The sequence below is a fragment of the Topomyia yanbarensis genome, chromosome 2 (assembly GCF_030247195.1).
Source record: "Topomyia yanbarensis strain Yona2022 chromosome 2, ASM3024719v1, whole genome shotgun sequence".
NCBI classification, from domain to species: domain Eukaryota; kingdom Metazoa; phylum Arthropoda; class Insecta; order Diptera; family Culicidae; genus Topomyia; species Topomyia yanbarensis.
The window spans coordinates 270,916,128-270,937,039 of record NC_080671.1 but is presented as its reverse complement, the minus strand read 5'-3'; the positions used below and the strand labels follow the sequence as shown (position 1 = coordinate 270,937,039).

General features: G+C 35.6%; 1 protein-coding gene and 1 long non-coding RNA gene across 9 annotated transcripts in view; both read right to left on the bottom strand.

Annotated features, from left to right (window-relative positions):
* LOC131678520 (uncharacterized) overlaps positions 1–16,880 on the bottom strand; it is a 111,525-nt gene extending 94,645 nt beyond the window's left edge. The window contains exons 1-2 of the long non-coding RNA XR_009303669.1: positions 10,357–16,880; positions 10,162–10,288 (exon numbers count right to left, since the gene is read on the bottom strand). This is a non-coding gene — a long non-coding RNA (uncharacterized LOC131678520). The remainder of the gene's footprint in view (positions 1–10,161; positions 10,289–10,356) is intronic.
* LOC131678513 (innexin shaking-B) overlaps positions 1–20,912 on the bottom strand; it is a 1,756,176-nt gene that overhangs the window by 811,379 nt on the left and 923,885 nt on the right. The window lies entirely within an intron of this gene.

The window sequence follows — 20,912 nt, the reverse complement described above, 5'->3', positions numbered from 1 at the left end:
TGTAGAACAATTTTTTTCTCCAAATATGGCAGTATATCACCCCCCGAGAGATTCTTAACCATGAACCAAACACCCTGTATATATATATATATATATATATATATATATATATATATATATATATATATATATATATATATATATATATATATATATATATATATATATATATATATATATATATATATATATATATATATATATATATATATATATATATATATATATATATATATATATATATATATATATATATATATATATATATATATATATATATATATATATATATATATATATATATATATATATATATATATATATATATATATATATATATATATATATATATATATATATATATATATATATATATATATATATATATATATATATATATATATATATATATATATATATATATATATATATTGATTTTTGAGAAATAGTTAATTTATTATAAAGGTAATTCACAAAATGTTCTCAACATCGAATTCCTTGAATCACGTAGATGTGTTTTCATACCCCGATATTCAAAATCGGTTTAGTTTTGCCCCTAAAACACCAGTAAAGCAATACTCTGTATGAAACAATCTCATTTTAGCTAGTGGATTGGTAAGCGAGGACTAAAACTACAAAATGTTTAATATCTCCGCCGCTCGTGCACGGATTTAGACAATCTATAGCTTGTCAGAAAGGTATTTTAACAAGCTTTCTTTTTATTTGTTGGACAATATTGTAATGTTCAAAAGTTATTCGCCAAAAACCTGTGCTGTGTTTTGACAAAATCGCCCATATCTCAGAGAGTAAACAACATATCGAAAATCAAAAATAATAGTGTCAAATGGCAACGTTAGGCCTTTCATTTGCAACTAATTTCATAAAGATCGGTTCAGTCATTGCTGAGATAATTACATGACATTTTGTACATACATAAAATCGCCTATATCTCAGAGAGTAAACAACATATCGAAAATCAAAAATAATAGTGTCAAATGGTAACGTTAGGCCTTTCATTTGAAACTAATTTCATAAAGATCGGTTCAGTCATTGCTGAGATAACTACATAACATTTTTTACATACATACATACACACATACACACACGCACACACACATACAGACATTGTCTCAATTTGTCGAGCTGAGTCGATTGGTATATGAGACTCGGCCCTCGGAAAAAGTTTTCAAAGTTTGAGCGAATCCTATACATTTCTTTTGTAAGAAATGTAAAAATGGAACGGGACTTCACAGTTTAAATCCAAAGTTTTGTGAAATTTTTAAAAATAGCATTAGGTGAAAATGGCCATATTGGGTCGAATTTTGTCGTAGGACTACCGCTTTGTTTCCGATATGGGGGTGCACTTTGCAAATTCTACAAAAATGGTATGTAACGAAAAGTGGTCCAATTTTAAACGGATATAATTCAGCCATATCACGATAAATTTTCAAATTTTTTGCGCATATCACCCCGAAATACTTCTAAGAATAGATTCCAATAGATAGACCCAAAGATTTTTGATATCATAGCCAGGTATGGGAAAAATACATTCGAAATTCATTCATCTGTATTGAACTTCTGATACATCTCATGCTACCAACCGTTGTGTTTGTCTCACGAAGTAAACGGAAGTATACACTGAGCTTGTCGCAAAGCTCATTAGCGATAGCAGCTCAATTGACTCCCGTTCGTTCTAAGTCGGAGAGCCTCTCATTCTCTCAATATTTTCTAAGAATGATGTTTGGATGTGAGTGAATCAGATTGGAATATTATTGATTTGGTTTGCGAGCCACTCGATGAGTCTAATCTTGATTCAATCATCATATCCAATCATTGAATCGTTCAATCGGTTCTCTATCCTTTGTAGAGGTAATATATGGGTAGAAGTGCAAAGGTAAAATAGCTCAAGATGCAGGATTTTTAATTTTTACATACGCAAGCTTATCGTTTAACGGCTAGCGTGACCTACAAGTTTCTTCTGTATCATGTTGAAGTACTTTTTACTATTTCAGTAGGGGAACCGGGGGCAAGTCCGACACCCTAAGCGCAATCCTTTTCTAAAATACCACGAAGCTCCAAAAATTATATATTCTGTGCATAATCCTTGTTTAGATGGTTCTTAACAAGATATAACTTTTTCAGGGTTTCAAAAAATTGGATTCATTAAAAATTATTGGTTGCCAAAAGGAGAAAAATAACATTTTAAAAACGCTGCGGGTAAGACCGACACCCCGAAATGGCAAGAGCGACACCCTTGTTAGCTTTCTTTTTGTCCAATTTTTTCATTAAAAATGTATTGTGTATGTGTGATAAAGTGTAATTATGTGTATATGAGTACGTGAGATGCAAATGCATGCTTTCTGGAATATCATCGCGTAGCAAGAGGAAAAGCATACGAATGTGTGGTGTGAATAAATAATGTTCAACACTTGGTTTTCCCCATTATTCTTTTCTAGCTTTATTACCGCTTGTGAAGCCATTCTAAGAAGTAAGATCCGTTCTGCAAGAAGAATATATCCCCTGTTACTAAGATTCATTCACTTAGAAGTAACATACCCTTTTGTAGTGAGCTATCCGGTTCGTGTTATGATTTTTCGGAACTCTGTTGATCAACAATCCGGCAGAATAGATTAGAATGTGCGGCAATATACTGGTAATTTTCATGCTTTCGCATATTTTGTGACGTTGGATGAATCTATATGGCATATATATGTGTCTCGAAATACTCAAAATAATACTAATGATATCCTGTTATTATTGTATGATTTAAAATTTGATATCTGGGAAAAGTGATGGGGTGTCGGGCATACGCACGGTGTCCGACATGCCCCCGATTCCCCTATTCATTAATCTGTCTATCTTTTGTGCAGTTAAAATATTATTTCTTACAGTTGAAAACTGGAAAATCCTATCAGCGACAATTTTTTTTTTCTTTTGTTCAATGCTAATTCACGACGTCGGGAGTAGTTTGTTCCATTGCCAAAAACAAAAGAAAATACGATTGTGTCTGGTTGAATTTTACAGTTTTCAACTACAACCACAATATTAAACAATGGCTTTCGATATCATGACGCACATGACATTTAAGGTTATAAAGTTCAAACATAGTGTACGAGGTGTTATAGCGACCAAAGGGTAAATTTGAAAAAAAAATCATCAAAACATCTAAAATGATCCCAACGGAACATACCTGTAAATAATATTAAAACCTAGTCAAACCAGCCACAATCAGTTTTAAATGAAGCAATGAGCCGCGATCGGTTTTTATTTGATTCGAAATTCTGACAGAAACCTCAAACCAGCTTAAATTCTGAATGTGCTTGACTGGAATGAAACCAGCTTCTTCGGTAACTCCCGATCGAGCCAACCCCATATAATTTAAAAACTCTTTAATCGCGTATAAACACCCTTAATTGCTAAATTGGTCAATATCTTTTGACAAACTGAGTTTTATTGGATTCTGAGATGATTATGACTTTCTTTGGTTTAGTTTTCGATAAAAATACACTAAAAATCAGTTTGGACAAGGGAAAGTATGTTTCAAATAATTTTTTTTCTTGAAAGTGCCCAACTAATGACTAATTTTGCGAAAATAACTCCTACAACATTTTTTTGTAGAATTTATCATTTTTAGAAACTCCTACAACATTTTTTTGTAGAATTTAGCCATTTGAAAAAACGTGATTAAAAAAGTTTGACCCTCTCAAAAGCTTGTCTAGATCATTTTTGGAAAAACAAAGTATGCAAAGTGGCTTTTTGTGACAAATTTCTCATGTACAGAAAGTTTCAATAAAATCTGAGAGGGTGCTGCCAACATTTGTTCGAGTTGGCGCGAAATTCGTCATATTATAAATATAAATATGTCATAAAAGATGAATGAACTGATCTGACCATTAAAACGTTTCTGTTGGAAAAGCCTTTGCACTCCGTAACACAATTAAAACTACTTTTAGAAAAATACTAAAATAAGCTGGTCTAATTCTTAAGGCTCAATATCATCAATATCAAGTATATCATGTAGAGCTTTTTTTCTCGGCTTGCTTTTTTTCATTGTAGGACTTATCGACTCTCCAAGACAAGGTTATTGGATGCGAGGTACGCAGTTTTTGAACACGCCCTTTTATTTTTACGAGCACTACATTCATTTGCTTTCACACATAAATAACGAGCATAATCCATTACAATAAATCAAGGAGTTAACATGATTCCGCGAAAAAAATTTTTGGCGTGAAGTAGCCCCCTTGTGGGGGTGACTTTACGCCAATTTTAGCTCTTTAGATTTCACGTTCAATCTTGATTTTCCAAAAGTTCTTTTCAATGACTTTGGAGGTACTTGTGCCATATGTAAAACATCGAACAGTTTCAAATTTGAAGTTGCGTGATCGTAGTTCTTGAATGTAATGTGCAAAACGTTCTATTTTTGGCGTAAAGTAATCACCGATGACGGTATTTCAAAACCCACTCGTCAAACTCGTTCCAAGAACAAAGATAATTACAAGAATATTGATATCCGTCATTATCCCGACGAACTAGTTATGAAAAAAAAGGTCAACAGACGTATTTTTGGAGTCAATACGTTTTTATGTACAACGTATGGGAAAATATACTTTTGCATATAAAATATTTAAAATAAGCCATAAAAAATTGTAAAACGATCCATAAAAAAGTTGTCCATGTTCCATAAAACAAAACTGAAAATCCATAAAACAGTGTGAATGATCCATAAAAAAGGGCGATTTGATCCATAGATTATGTAAAATTGAACCATAAAATGGTCGCAAAAGAGCACTAAAATAGTAATAAAAGAGCGTTTAAAATCAACCAATGCCCCATAAAAATATTGGAAATGTTCCATAAAGTGTTAAATTTTGCGACATAAATTAACTGATATTGATCCATAGAATATTAACAATGTACATCAAAACATGTCGATATGTTCCATAATATCGACAAAAATGTTCCACGGTATTACAAGAATGGAGCAATAAAATGTTAGAAAAGGATCCATAAATTTGATGAAAATGTCTGCTAAATAATTTTTCTTGGTCCATGGAACATGCAAAAATGAACATTAGAAATGCTACATATTGTGAACGTTACATTTTGGTTCATGGATATTTACAAAGCGATCCATAAGAAAAGAAAATGTAAAACGATCCATTAATATGTGCTTATGCGCCAGAAAAATTATACTTAATGAATTTACGCGAAATTTTTGCCATTCAAACTAATAATAAAGTATATTACATTTGATTGTAATGCCAGACTACAACAAACAATGCATGCATTATAGTTAGAAAACTTAAGCTTCCGTGTCCCACTAGTCAGCTAACTGACCTTAGCTAACCTGAAATCATTGTGGCAACTCTTTAAACGGCGGGGAATCTATCATTAGCGCGCTGAGAGTTATTAGACCACTGAAACAGGCGACGATTTATGGGTGACAGAGCACTTTGTGCCTTTACAGCGAGTTTTACTATTCATGTAGCATTTCTGTAAGTCTAACAAAACAACCAAAGTGTTTAAAAATATTGAAACAGAGCAATAAAAAAGATTAAACCAAAGCAATGCAAATTTGGCATCCCGGTTAAGGCAAAAGATAGAATCGCGTCAGCAAAACGAACATTAACCAAAATTACTAAAATAATTACCTTCTATGAATGAATTCAGCAAACAGACCGAGATGGCGCTACATGTCGCAATATCATGCCATGAGAAAAAAACAAGTTTTCGGAAAGGGACATCCGCAGGAAAAGTTTGATTTGCAGAAGACACCGATTATCGCGGATTGAAACGACCGCAATTTTGTAGTGGTCGGGATAATAACCCACGGGTAATTTTCGAGCGGATTTGAACAACTGCAACGATAGAATTCAATCGATTTTTAATTGCAATACCGAAGCGTTATCTATTAAACGAGCCTAGACGGAACATAATTTTTTTTTTATCCCTTTATGGGCAGCTAGGGCCGAGGGTGGTGGCTAACAGGTTTCATACATCCTTGACCTGACGGACAAAGCTATGGTGCCTTGAACACAGGCAACGCAGATGCAAGGCCATCATTGAAATGATAAGTTCTGTGTTTGAGATGTACTTCCCCCGGTTGCCAGACGTATGTATGTATGAATCTAATGTTCAGTCCTGGGTGGTGTATGCGTGGAAGGTGTGGTTTTTAGCGTTCGAGTCCAGGAGTGCATATCTGTCTGGGTTAGCGTGGGCGTTTACTAATTGTGTAATAGTGTGATCGCTAAAGGCTCGAGCATATGAATGCCAGCGTGTCTCCAACTTTGCATGCATAAATCCGATTTTAGATCCGTGTTGCCATTCGCACATTCACGTGTATTCTCGAACGATCGCGCGCGGACCGTGAATCTAATAATTAATTTTCAGTGTATGGTAGAGAAACGTGTTGTCCAGTGAATCGGTCCAACTGAAGGCATGAGTCTAGGCTGATCGAGAGTAGAGAATTCCGAACGTAGCCAGTCTATGATCGCGCGAGTGGTGGGTTAATGCTTGAGACCGCGGTTGTAAAGTTATAGGTGCTGAAAAGTTCACTTAAGTAAAGGGGTGTTGGCGAAATTGCGAGCGTAGGTGTGTGTGGATGATTGAAATTGTAATGTAAGTTCGCGTTTTTGACCAGGTTTGTGTTATCGCGAAAGTTAGCGGCGTTTGGACGTTTTGGATGTGAATGTATATGGGAGAATATGCAATTGACTGTGCTTATGAATATCAGTATGAACCCAACTCAAGATACAGTAATAAAAGGAAAAATAACATGCCGAATGTTTCTTTTTTTAGGTCAATAACCGTGCATTGAAGAATGCTCAAAAACTCTGAACTAGGCCCCATCGAGTCCAGTCTGTCCGTCTCGTCCTGTCGTGTCTGGGGTTTCCAGGTTACATGCATTCACCAGATGAGACTAGCTTATGTCAGCTTACTTGTGCACTGGTTTCGTAGAATCGAGGCGATCATCGAAATGATAGATCCTACGAGTGAATGCACTTAGCCCAGTCACCTGTCAAGCTTTTGTGTATTTGTGTGTGTTGAGATATGTGTGAAGCCTGTAAATAATATTTTAATACGAATAATATTTTATACTTCAAAACAAGAAATGTGTAATATACTACTTGCAGTTTGTTGATCGTTCCTACTTATCTGATTCCATCGAGTATGAGAATACATCTCCATTGTTCTAAAACCTGGCGACGTCCGATGGCAGAGAAGAATCATTGTGGGCAGCAATGTTGCTCTTCTTGGATGTGTGAGCTCGAAAAGGTCATCACAAGAATATAAACGCATGAGACCGAAAATAAATAAAAAAAAATAAAGAGAAGAGTTAGTATTGTTATTGAGTATTAATAATATGCCGATTTTTTTCGAGAGTTGTCCTACTGGAACTGTAGAGCTAATTGATTTAATTAAGGCATGGACCTAGACTTCTGGAATCGAGGATAGAGACCTCCGGACGCGAACGACTCATGAATGCGCGAGTGCGGGGGACTGTAGGTTCACGTTTGAGACCGCGTTTGAGTGATTACAAGTGCTGAGACGTTCACATTATCACCGGGATGTTATAATGTCTGGAAGAGCGCGAGTATAGGTTGCGTGGATGGTCGCGAAGGGCTCCAGCATTTTTATATTTGTTTGTCGCGTGTATGTGACTTTGCATTCGATTTTTATGTAGTTTCGCGCGAACACGGGCATTTGGAGGTTCACTCTCGAGGCCGGGATTGTTAATTTATAAGTGCTAAACCGTTCACTTAGTCACCAGGGTGTTATACTTTTTACGAGATCGTGGGTGTGGTCGTGCGTGGATGATCGCGAAGGACTCGAATGTTTGTATGTGGACGTTTTTGTCGCGTGTGCTAGTATGTAACTTCGCGTGGACACACCATTTTTATAAGCGTGCGGCCATTCGCATGTTCGCGCATTCTTCAACGATCGCACGTGGACGTCTTGTCTAGTTTTTATTTCTATTGGTCCAACTAAAGGCATGAATTTGAGCTACTATGATCAAGGGCGGAGACTTCCGGACGCGACCGATTCATGATTGCGCGAGCTTAGGTTCTTAGCTTCCAACGTTCACCTAATCAATCGGGGTGTTCGAATATTGGCGAGATCGCGGGCGTTCGTATTTGTGACCAGGTTTGTGTTATCGCGTAGGCCACGTTTGTACGTTTGGAATGAGGTGCCTGCAGAGAGAATTGGGCCCTAAACCCACATTGTATATTATTTGACCATGGCAGTGGATAATAAAGGTCGCCAAGTACTAAAATTGATCACAATGTAGCTTAACTAAAAAGAAAATAATCGTATCCCAAGTTTATGTGATATCATCACTGTAATACTGCTTTGGTGGAAAAGCCCCCGGACCACATCAAGGTACAGTATCATGCCGAGGGGAGCCTAGACGGAACATCATGTTAAAACAAAAACAACGAAAATTGAAATGAAGCATCAATGCAACTAAAAATAAGAAATAGTAAAAATAACCTGTTAAACAAGGATAGAGATAGAACACACATATAGATTTTTTTAGTATGCATGGATAATGTTAAGGCAAAGTAGATTGATTTAGGAAGTGGAAGAATATAGTTTTTCTATATTATTGACTAAATGAAAATATAATAGCCACAGAAAGAAATATATATTACATATATCTAAACTACTTTTAGGTATTTGGTGATGTGGTCCGTGTGGATTGGATCTCTACAAAAACTACTTGTTTCAGATTATTATGTTGAGCTAAATGAGCATTAACTAGTGACTGAACAGTACGTTTGAGAAAAAGGTTCCATTCATATGAGATTGTCATCCTTATTCCTGAAAACAGCGAATCCGATTCGTTATAGACGAGTGTTACTCATCATCTTCACGAGCCAGAGCGAGAGTTCGAGTGAGTTGAGATAATAAAAACAAACACCTAAAACACTCGATCTAACGATTATTAATCATGAGATTCAGAGATCAAAGAACTAGCACTCGCTCGGATCACTCACTTTTATCCACTAGCCGAGTACGCGCCCTTAGGCTCTTCACCGAAGCCCAGGGATGTTGCTTAGGGATACATTGTTCCTATATACTGCCATACATGCAAATGCACATCCATCCATACATACATAGAAACATTCATACATACGTACAGCTTAGCGCATATTTGTCTTATGTCGTTTTTGCTTGAAGCGAAACTAAGTCAGTTTTAGCCCAAACTGCAGTCAAAATGTATGAACTGACAGCAGTTGGGGTTAGAACCTGACTCAGTTTCCGGGTCATGCAAAAACGTCATTAAAGAGCATGTCATGACGTGTTCTCTAGTGCGTCCAATCTTAATCTCTCCTGCCATTGCATTTGAGTCAAAATCACGACTGAAAAATGTTTCGCATTGAATCCACTTTTATCTTTTCCATGGTTTCCTTTTTTGTCTCCTACATCTGAAGCGGAGCAGTCGACTGTTAATTTATACGATAAAATACTAGCAGTCCTAGTCCTTACTCGCGCATACTTTTTACAACTGTGCTGTTTCTCTTTGATCTAATAACAGAATTCAATAAATCCTGTTCTAGTCTATAATGGTAAGAATTAGATTGTAGATCAGACAAATGTTCAGTTTTCTTTATATTTCCATTATGCTGAGTAACTAGACAGGTGAAGGCATTTTGAAAATCTACAAAGAGAATCTCTGTCCATAAAGAATATGAGAAAGACATCGATTTCCCAGGTTTGCTCAAACCGAAGGTTCGTCTGTACGACTCGAACAGAGTATATCAACCCAAAAAGGCTACTCAGCATTTCTAGTGTGCTTGATTGATTTAAATGATCATAAAAATAAGTTCGGAATAATCTATGCCTCAGGTGCCAGTCTTACACTCCTTTCCTGAAATAGCCTCATACACAAGGTCAAGAGTCGAGAACTAGCAGGATACACATATCCCCCCACCCAAGCGAATTGATCTATCCACTTGTATGTAGGAGTACACGTCTAACAAACAGCCGTGATGACATCCGCCACGATGAGAATGGACTGTTCCTGAACTGTCTGACCTATAATTATGTAGATATTAGATGTGTTAGTACTAACTACAGGTTCCATTTCAGTGGTAATAAGTGTCTCATTCATACTTTTAAAACTCACGATTTGGTGCCTATGTAACTGCAACTTACCGCTGCGAATCTCTTCCAGCACCAACAGCCGATCGCAACATAGAATCAAAATATGCCAATCCGCCATTTCGTTCGGAACTGTTATATCAGTCGTTCAAGGCCGGTATGAGTCGTAAATACCAACTATCTGAAGCGAAAACAGACATTATATATCACTTTATACATATTTTTATGTTTTATTTAACATTTTCTTACCTAATTACGATTTTTGACAGCTCATTTACAACCCAGATGCATAGCTAACCAAAGGAGTTTGACCTGTTTTTCTAACGAAATACCTAACCTCAACAGGTTTTTGCAGCAGGGATGCCAGGTGATATTTTGAAAAAACTGTGCGCGGCCCATTTAAAAATCTGTGTCTATCTGTGTCACGGAAAACGTACAAATTTGGCTGTAAACAAGATGTGGTGACCTTTTTTTTGGTTTTCGCGCTAGTCAAAAATGAAGCGCAAGGCAAAAATTGAGAAATCAGTGCTAATCTGTGCATTCTAGAAGAATGCTGTGCAAATCTGTGCGTTAAAACAGAAAACAGTGGAAATCTGTGCACTTTTTGCAATCTGTGCAGCATATTGAAAATCAGTGAAACACAGATAAATCTGTGCACCTGACATCCCTGTTTTGGAGCGGCTCAGTGCCAAAGACAATGCCTCAAATCTCGACAAACATATGATTACGGCCTAAAAGCCAACTGTCAAAATCCACTTTGAATGGAAATTCCGGACAAACTGTTATGCGCCAGTCACAGATGTTTATAGTAACCGAAAAAGAAAAGTTTTCTCTTACATAAGCTGTTGTGAACTGTGTTCGGCTAGTAACGGTTTGTCCGGAATTTCCCTTCAAAGTGGATTTTGACAGTTGGCTTTTAGGCCGTAATCATATGTTTGTCGAGAAATATAAAGACACGCGGAGAGAGAAGCCGTAAAGTTGGCTGCAAGGTTTACCCAAAGACGATGCTTTAAATATAAAGACATGCGGGGAAAAAACGTATTTTGCTACAACCCAGTAAACGAAATGGCGGACAGGCAGGTTAAACTAGATGCTGGCGATCGGTAGGCTATTGAAACGTTGTTCTAGGTTACCGACGTAACTTGTCGTTTACTGTAAAAGTAGTGTGGGAAGGTTTACCCGAGGGGCGACTTACTTTAGTATTTTCGATTCAGGCTAACGTATTGACTTATCCAGCTGCGTTGGTATTTCGCCGTTTTGACGTGTGAATTGGGAGGAAAACAAATCATTTACACGGAAAATTGGGAGGAAAACAAACCGCTTCTGGGCTTAAGGGGAGGGCGGTAGTATAAAAATGCGAGATCTCAATGTGCGTATTTTAAACGTCAGATATCTCAATTGAGAGACGTATTTGTGTATTTTTCACGAAATGACATGTATTTTGTTTATTGATGAGTATTGATTATTTCGTTCATATTTTTTTACATTTTTTTTAATTTTTTTTAATTGCCTACCACACTCCCCCACACCAAAGTTAAAAGAACTCATACAAGAGCCCCCTGGTAGTGGACGCAACTTGTCTCAGCCCATGAACAATGGCAACAAAAACAAACAAAACAAATAAAACAAACTGAGCTGAGACAGACATTTATTGATGTGCAATTAGTTTAAGATAATTAACTAAGGTGGAATCCCAGTGGAAATAGATTTCCTGTTAAGGGATCCACATTATAAATTAAATTAAAGTTAAATACTGCTGATGGATGTTTACATTAAATTACAAAACAATATCATTAATTAAATATTTCGTTAAGCTTATGTTTAAAGTACTGTTTCAATCTAGCCTTGAAGATGGTACGATTGTCGATTCTCTGCATGTCAAGTGGAAGTGCATTAAATTTGGTAGGGCCAATAAAAAGAATGCGCTTTTGGCCAAGGTTTGTGGCTGCTCGAATACGTTGCAAGTTACTATTTCGGCGTGTTGAACGAGAATGTGTTAAAGTTGTAAAATGTATATTATGCTGCGCGATGGAGTTATGTAGATTGTCGTGTGTGAATAATAGTGTTTGTACGTCACATAAGTGAGATATGGGTAAAATATTGTGGGCACTTTCAGAGTATAACAACAAAGTCGAAAATAAAAGTGGTTTATCTATCTATATCTATCTATCTATCTATATATATAAAAGTCAAAGTTTGTATGTATATGATTTATAGACTCCCAAACGGCTTAACTGATTTCCGTAAAAATTTGCACACAGTAGCTATTTGGTATGGGGCGTGTTTGTGTGCTATTAGTTGGAGATGATCTGCCCGCCAGATGGCGCTTTGGAACAAATTGTGGTTTTCTCCTATTTCGTTGAAAATCGCAGCAACGCGCGATGGGTATTAGCTAGTTAAATATAATTTTCAGAGATCTGTTTTGTAGTGTTTGTAGCTTTTTAAGGTGATAGCTCGCTGCTCGCCCCCATACCGATACTAAGTAGTTAAGTTGTGAATGAATGTATGCAAAGTAGTAATTCAACAGAGCTCGCTGGGGAACAAACGCTTTAACTCTCCACAAAATACCACAAGAGGATGCCACACGCTTTTCGACAAATTTTATATGGTGTGTCCAGGATAACGTAGGATCTAAGTGTATACCCAAATATTTGAAACAGTCCACATTTTCAATTGTACAATCTCTAAGTTTGGGATGATGATGTGTTGGTAAAGTTTTCCGTATGGATCGGAAGATCATGTACTTAGTTTTGGAAAGGTTTAGTGATAATAAATTTTCTTTGAAATATTGGTCGAGAACATTTAGATCGTTATCGATCGAGTTAATAATAGTATTGACATCATTGTTGGGATAAAACAGAGCTGTGTCATCAGCAAACAGTCTAGGAGTTCCAGTAAGTTACCTAGGTCATTAATATACAACAGAAATAACAAAGGTCCTATATTACTACCATGAGGGACACCGATTCCAATGGGAGCAAGGCTACTACGTTCACCATCTACAGATACAAATTGCTTTCTATTCGTCAGGTAACTATGAATAACAGAATGAGCAATGCCCCTGATACCGTAACATTCAAGCTTGGCCAGCAGTATTGTGTTGTCAAAAGTGTCAAATGCTTTTTTAAGGTCTAGGAATAGAGCACCAACAATGTTTTTACGATCCACTTCGCTCATAATTAGATCAACTAATTCAATTATAGCAGTTTGGGTGCTAGAGCCTTGTCTAAACCCATACTGAAATCTATAGAAGACGCTGTGTTTGTTCAAAAATTCTAATAATCTAGCAACAAATAGTTTTTCGAGGATTTTGTTGAAAACGGACAGTGTAGATATAGGACGATAATTATTATAATCACAACAGTTACCTGATTTAAAAACAGGGATGACTTTAGCCACTTTGAGACAGTCAGGGTAATAACCAGATTGAACAATTATGTTGAAACATTGAGAAAGGATTCTAGAAAAAGCGCAAGAATTTTCTTTTAACATATTAACAGGAATGTTATCAGCGCCACTACTCTTCTTTTTATTTAGGCTATGTATCAGCATAATTACTTCGTTTGTTGATGAAGGACGCAAAAATATTGACTCACGGACACGACGAACATTACTTAAAGGACAAATGTTTGAGGTGGTGGGGATATCATTTGACAGTTTTTGCCCTATACTAGAGAAGAAGACATTAAAAGACTCACAGACTTCTGCATTATTGTTGGTTTTTTTACCATCGACAATTAGATTTATCTGGTCGCTTTTCTTTGCTTAACCAAAAGTGCTTTTTAGGTTTTTCCATAGTTTTGAATGTGGTGTGTTAGTAAGAAGGTTCTCATAGAAAGATTTTTTTACCAAGCGTTTTGTGGCATCTACCTTTTTGGATACATGCAATAGCATTTGCTTTAGATGTTGATCCGCGGGATTACTTTTGAGACGTTGAAGGTAATTGCTCTTTTTTTTTACTAGAGTCCATAAATCCAAAGTCATCCAGGGACAGTGAGTGCCTTTCACTTTAACTGTTTTAGTTATTGTTTTCGTATGACGTTGAAGTAATGAGTTGTATGTGGATGCGATAGATTGAATAGTAGATTCCGGGTCGACAATGACATCAATACCATTAACGAAGCTGGAAAACTCGTGGTTAAGTTGGCGATGGTTAACAATTTTTTTGGTAAGCAACATTGGTTCCCCATCAGCTGTAATTTTAAAAGTTGTTAAGATCTGAGAGTGGTCACTCAGATTGTTAAATATTGTGTCATTGCGCACTCGATTTACATCGTCCAGTTTGCATAGCACATGATCAAGTATGTTTTCGCTAATTGGTTTGGTAGGAAAAACATTTGTACAAATAAAGTCATAAGATTCCAACAGTATTTTATATCTTCTAACAATATTGTTATTAGCAAGATTAATTGGGACATTTACATCACCTACAATAGCACACGAATGCTTCGATTGGACTGAACACATCAAATTTTCTAAATAGGCTGAGAAATCATTGAAATCAAAGCTAGGAGGACGGTAAATTCCATGAACATCATAAAACTGTCCTTTGATAAACAGTTCGATGTGAATGTGATGAAATCCTTCTGCGGTATAGTTTTTTACAATTCTATGTTTGATAGTCTGATTGACATACACAGCTAAACCTCCGCTAGAGTGTTGCCTGCACGCGAAAAATGCCTTGAAATGTGGTATTTCATAGAGAGCACAATTGTCGTCTTTTAACCATGTCTCACCAATCACTATAACATCTATGGAAGTTTTACAACTGTCAAGGGTTTGCAAAATTTCATCAAATTTAGAGAGATTGTTTATACCTCTTACGTTCCACTGCAAAATTTTTAGTGTCTGGTTATCGTTATATAATTGTCATTAAAATCGTAAATATGGTCGAAAGTAAAATTTTTGATTGAATTAGCCATTGGATATGCATGAATTCAAGTTTTTATGCTGGATTGTTCACTACATTCTTAATTTCGTTTTCGCTTAGGGGCAGATTGTTGTGGTGAAGAAGAGGCAGATTTTGCACTTTTGTAATTATTTATGATTCGATCAAGGTCATGTTTGCTACCAATTCTTTCAATTTTAGAATGTTCATCCTTTTTTACTAAAATCATTCCTCCACGACCAGGCCATACAAATTTAATGTTAAGAAGTTTTTGGGATTCACGTATTTCTTTTAACAATTCTAATGACAAGGCTGACAGTTCTTTAGTGCTTCATCAATCGTCGTAGTTAACAATGGGCCAAATTGTTGCTTTTTGTCAAGCAACAATTCTTTCAAAACTGTGTTTTTGAAAACAACTCTAATCGGAATTATAGCATTATTATTTTTATTGTTAGAGTACAATCTGGTCGACGAAACATGGGAATCAGAGGACAAATTAACACCGGTACATTTAAACGTTTTCAGCACGAGATCAGTTACATTTTCGTTAGGCAGTGAGGGTATACCAAGTATCATTACATTATTTTCTATTGTTTTCTTATTTTCTTTATCAAAATTCATTTCAAGTTTATTGACAGTGGTAGAAAGCGACAACTGAGAAGATTTTAAAGCGTTAAGCTCATGTGTTAAACGTTCATTCTCAGATTTTAAATCTTTGAACTCTGACACGATAGTATCGAACTTCTCAGACAGAAAATTTTGAGACAACTCGATAGTATTAGTTAGCATTTTGACCTTCTCCGTCACTAGCTGCATTTGAGCCGACACAACACTGGCCACAGTCGCATTTAGTTTGCTGCTAATTGATGATATAAAAGATTTTTCATTATTTTGCATGTCAATGATGCGTTTATAGATATCTGTACATTTTACCGAGCAAAAGTAAGCTTTTTGTTTAATTCGTTTTGCTGCCACACCCGTAATGCCTCGGCATTTCAAGTGAACAGCAGCAAAACAATACAAACATATCAAAAGGACTAACGAATAATAATTTGGGCAGAGAAACCCTAAATTATTTTCGGTCAAAACTATCGATCCTCCGGCACTTATTCACAAACCTCCAATCTACACTGGTTACAGGTACACTAAATCACAAATTACAAGAAAAATATATTTAAGGAAGTAAAAATACAACACTTTAATTGGCAAAAAAAGCAGCTCTTAGAAAAGAGCAACGATCGCCGTCAACAGAGTTGCCAGTTTTTTGCAATTCTTACGTATTAGTGCATTAAATATGCATTTGTGTATTGTTCACGAAATGCAATGTATTATGCGTATTGGTGAATTATTTCACAATTCTTATGGATTAGTGTACTAAAACGTACACTTGTATGCAACTATTGTATTTTTGTTGAATAATCAATTGATGGCGTATGTTACAGAATTTTGACGTTTAAATATTATTGTAGAATGCAAATAGAATAATTTCATAAACGCAAATAATAAAATTAGTTTAAATGGAATTACTAGTGATTTTTTATGATCGACGAACAATTAAGCATTATGCCAAATTTTATTTTTTAGAGAATTAGTGATTCCTTCAGTTTGCTTCTACTGGTGATTCCCAGTAGACGCATGCTAAAGAAATCATCAATTTGGACATGACATGAGAAGCAGGAAGCGGGGAGATTCACCAGATATCATAGGCGTGCGCAGCCTTTTCCTTGGGGGGGGCTAACAGCTTAAAAACTTTCATCTATGTTAAGCCTTCATTATCAGTTAGATTTCTGGTAGAGATTCGATAGAAAACAGTTATTTTATTTTGTTTTTGAATTTTACGCTTTTCCTTTATTTCCCAAATCTAGAAACTGATTTATCAAAAAAAAAGTATTTCTGTATCTTACTATCATGCAATTTTAATAAGGCTTAAAAATTAATATTAAACATTTTCAATTTCTTCGAAAAAAATTCTCGTGGTGCTTAGTGCAAAATAATAAAAAAATAATATTTTTTGCAATATGATTTTGTTGAAGAATTTACAATTTTTTAATCCTAGAATGATTTTTTTTACGATTAATTAAAATGTGTTTTCATATGAGCAGACTGGAATTTTTTTTAAATATTTTTTATCATTTGGCTTATGTATCCTGCAACAAGCAAAACCAATTTGCAACCGTATAGAATTTACAATTTTTTAATCCTAGAATGATTTTTTTACGATTAATTAAAATGTGTTTTCATATGAGCAGACTGGAATTTTTTTTAAATATTTTTTATCATTTGGCTTATGTACCTATCCTGCAACAAGCAAAACCAATTTGCAACCGCTACGCTATCAATTGGAAGTATGATTTAGCATACAACGTTATTAGAAAAATATGATGTGTATTTATTGTAGTTTAAAGATACATTGTGGGTTATTGCGGTTTTTATCCTTCTCGAATAAAATTTGAACATTGGGCTGGATACCTGCCTTTAATTTCTGCATAAGCTGCTGGTCAACATAACCGGTTGCTTTTTTCTAGTTTCAGGTCATTGAAATAGCATCCTTAGCCATGTTTCCATTCTGTATATTTATAGAATATATACATTTGGATTGGATGGAATTCCTCTATAGTTGACTGTGTGGAATTCTTGACAGTTTAGCGAGTTCATCCCATTCTCAACAACGTTAACGTCATTATCCCTGTACCGCTATTTCGCGTTCTTATTTACTGTTCTTATGGCTACTGGCCAAATGTGGCAAAAATCTGGGAGGGCCCCGGTGAGATCTAATTAACCACTAGATGCTTTTCAGACAATCGTTGATGTATAACTCGGTCCATATTGTTGGTTGTGATGAAAATCGGAGTCTTACTGCTATAACAGCAAATTTACTGCCAGATCATACACTTTCCGGCAAACTTGTCTGCAACAACAATGTTATACTTCTTGGGAATATCTCTGTGATCTTTGGAAACCTAAAGCTTTTGTCCCGGAAGCTGTTTAAAGTCTAATTTAACATACGTTTCATCACCCTTTCAGATGCATTCATTGAATTTGTTCAGATCCTGATCATACATCTTTCAAACTCGCGCGCGATTTTGGCCGTAATGCTTTACTTTACGGTCCAAATCGATTGCTTGATAGCCCTATACTTCAAGAAAACTTTCCACATACACGCCCGAAAGTCCTGGATTAGCTTTGAAAGCCATCATGAAGTCCTGACGCAGATTCTGGAACCTCTTCGACCTTCAGGACAGCAGACAAGTATTACTTGAAATCTGTTTGTACCGTACACATAGAGGTTTTGATATTGTGATCGTCATAGTCGGGTTTTCATTTCTTATGTGCAGAATGAATTTTCTCTTTTTTCCATCGCGTGACAATTTATGAAAATCTCAAGAGATCGAAAAGCAAAAAATTGTCCTGACATCAAACCGAAAACTATTTATGCTATCAGTGAAAGCTCATTGAGATGTTGAAATATTTCATTGATAACAAAATAAGTAATCAATTTGATGTTACCAAAGAAATATAAACAAACTTTTTTTTTCTAAAAAACGCAAAGTAAGTAAGCACATCACAATGAGACAAAAATATGTCATATCTGAAATTTTTTAAACCGATATCGAAAAAAGATTTCAATTTGATGCCTGATATCAAAATATGTTGTCTATTTGTCATTTTGATGTTTGACTTTGCTAGGGAAACTACCTTGCTTCAGTTGTTAAAAGACCAAATAAATTTTTCTTGAAAATTCAAAACATTAGAATGTTTCAATGAAAAGTTTTACAACTGAACAAAGAACAAAAAGTTAATAAATTCAATGTAAAAGTACTATGAATTGAACACAAAAAGTGAAAAAATCCAGAAAAAATAACTTTTTTTTTCTAAATTTGCGTAATCAGATCAAAATATCTACGAAATATATTATTTCTCTTTTTATATCGCCAGGATGTGATAATGGATTAAGCCCATTGGTGACGTAAATTATAGTGCATTAAAAATCTGGATGGCCTTTGCTACCGGTCGATGTGTTTCTATTACTTGTGATATATTTTTTCTACTGTAAGCTTTAAGTTTCAAAGAAAATCAATTTCAATTTTAATTTTTTTAAATTTCATTTTATGAAATTTGTTTCCATGAAAATATGCGAATTCTGACCTAGATTTTCGCCAAAAATATGCTTTTTCAATTTATAAAAAAATCTCTAGAGTATTGGAGATGATCTTTTACGGATTTATAAGAAAAATGAAGACAAACAAAAACATCTGAGCAACTCCGAGAATTGAGTAGAAAATTGTTTTTCTGCAGGAAACAAATAATAACAATTTTCGGGGTTTATGAGTGGTCCTAATTACATTTAGAAAACATAGTTAGGAAAGAATTTGTTTTTCGCGAACCAGTGCTATTTATAGCGACTGAAGAATCCGGGTATTTGATGCGAACCATGTTTGAAAGGATTAGAGAGTCACATTTCAGTCACGTTCCACACACACATTTTCCACGATTGCATAACTCCAGCGAAAGCAATGATTTCCCCAAAAGTCGACGACGCCTTGCAGGTTGTCTACTGATCACTCTAGTGAGTCTCTCTCATGTGCGCTACATGCCCAAAAGCATTCTGACGTAAGTATGCGTGTACTATCCGTACAGCTTGTTGTTCATGCTTCAGAGCCATTTTCCATTTTCTTTCCTTCATCCTAGTATTTAGTAAAAATTTGACAGAATTTGTATTTAGTCATCTTCAACTGATCTGTGATCGACGCCAATTTCATGAAACCAAGATGATTATGATTTCGTTTCTTCGTACATTGCATCGTATCGTATTTTCGAGTGCATCTCCATGTTTCAATTTATTAGTAGTATTGACAATGGACGTTGTTTGCTAAACGAAACACGAAAGAAATCTTATATTGAGGTTCGTTATATATCGATAATTATCACAGTCGAGTCTGTAGATAAGCCATATGAGACCATCCAACCATTCCGAATACAGTTTTTTTCATCAATCATCACGATCCCAATGTGGAGCCGTTTTCCAAGTCCTGAATATTATTTTATACTGCCTCTAACATGCTAGTCCATAATTCTCAAGCCATATGCGTCTCTGTCATGATTGTCTTTTTCAGCGGCTTTCAGCTCACTATACTGTTCCAACTTATAACCAGTGCGAGCAATAATCTCCTAGTCTGATCTTTCTCATCTATTGCTCGGCACTCCAGTTTTATCATATGTTATCCACTAATCATGTGACTGCTAAACTGATCGCTTTATGAACTTGCTACGTTGTAATCAGGCAATCTCTTGTTGGTCGTTCCTCAAAACTGGTTGTCCTAAAACTTTGTGTTCTATAGGCGAAATTGTAGATCTCATGCTTTCTATGGAATAAAAAATTTAAACAATTGTTTGGTATTTTATGTGTTTATTAATATATTTTGTCATTACAAGGGTGCGTTTCGACTTCTTCTCATCAGAAACCGACACCAACTTATTGTCGGAATAGATTAGCGCCGGCTTGACGCAAATCCCTACAACTAAAACACACTTTGTGTTTCATTCGAACGACTGATCAAACGTGATGTCCCGTCCGAGCAGAAGTTCTGATTATGCCGATACGACACAGTGAAGTATGTCTTGGCTTAGCAGGCCTATGCGAAAGCACTATGCTATATTTCACCCTAAGGAGAAAAATTGAGAAAACACAAAAAAAAGTCGCCCGAGTGAGCCGTACAAAGTTGTGTATTCTCATAATGAGAGCAAATTCTTGGCAAAAGTGAACTTATTTTTGTTATGCTTTGATGGGTTGTTTGAATATTCTTAAATCGGGCGGTTGTGAACCCTAACCTAGAAGCACAGTGAACACATTTTCGAAGATTTCTTATGTTTAATTTGGTGTATCTAACTATTATCATTAACTTCCGAATCGTTTTTG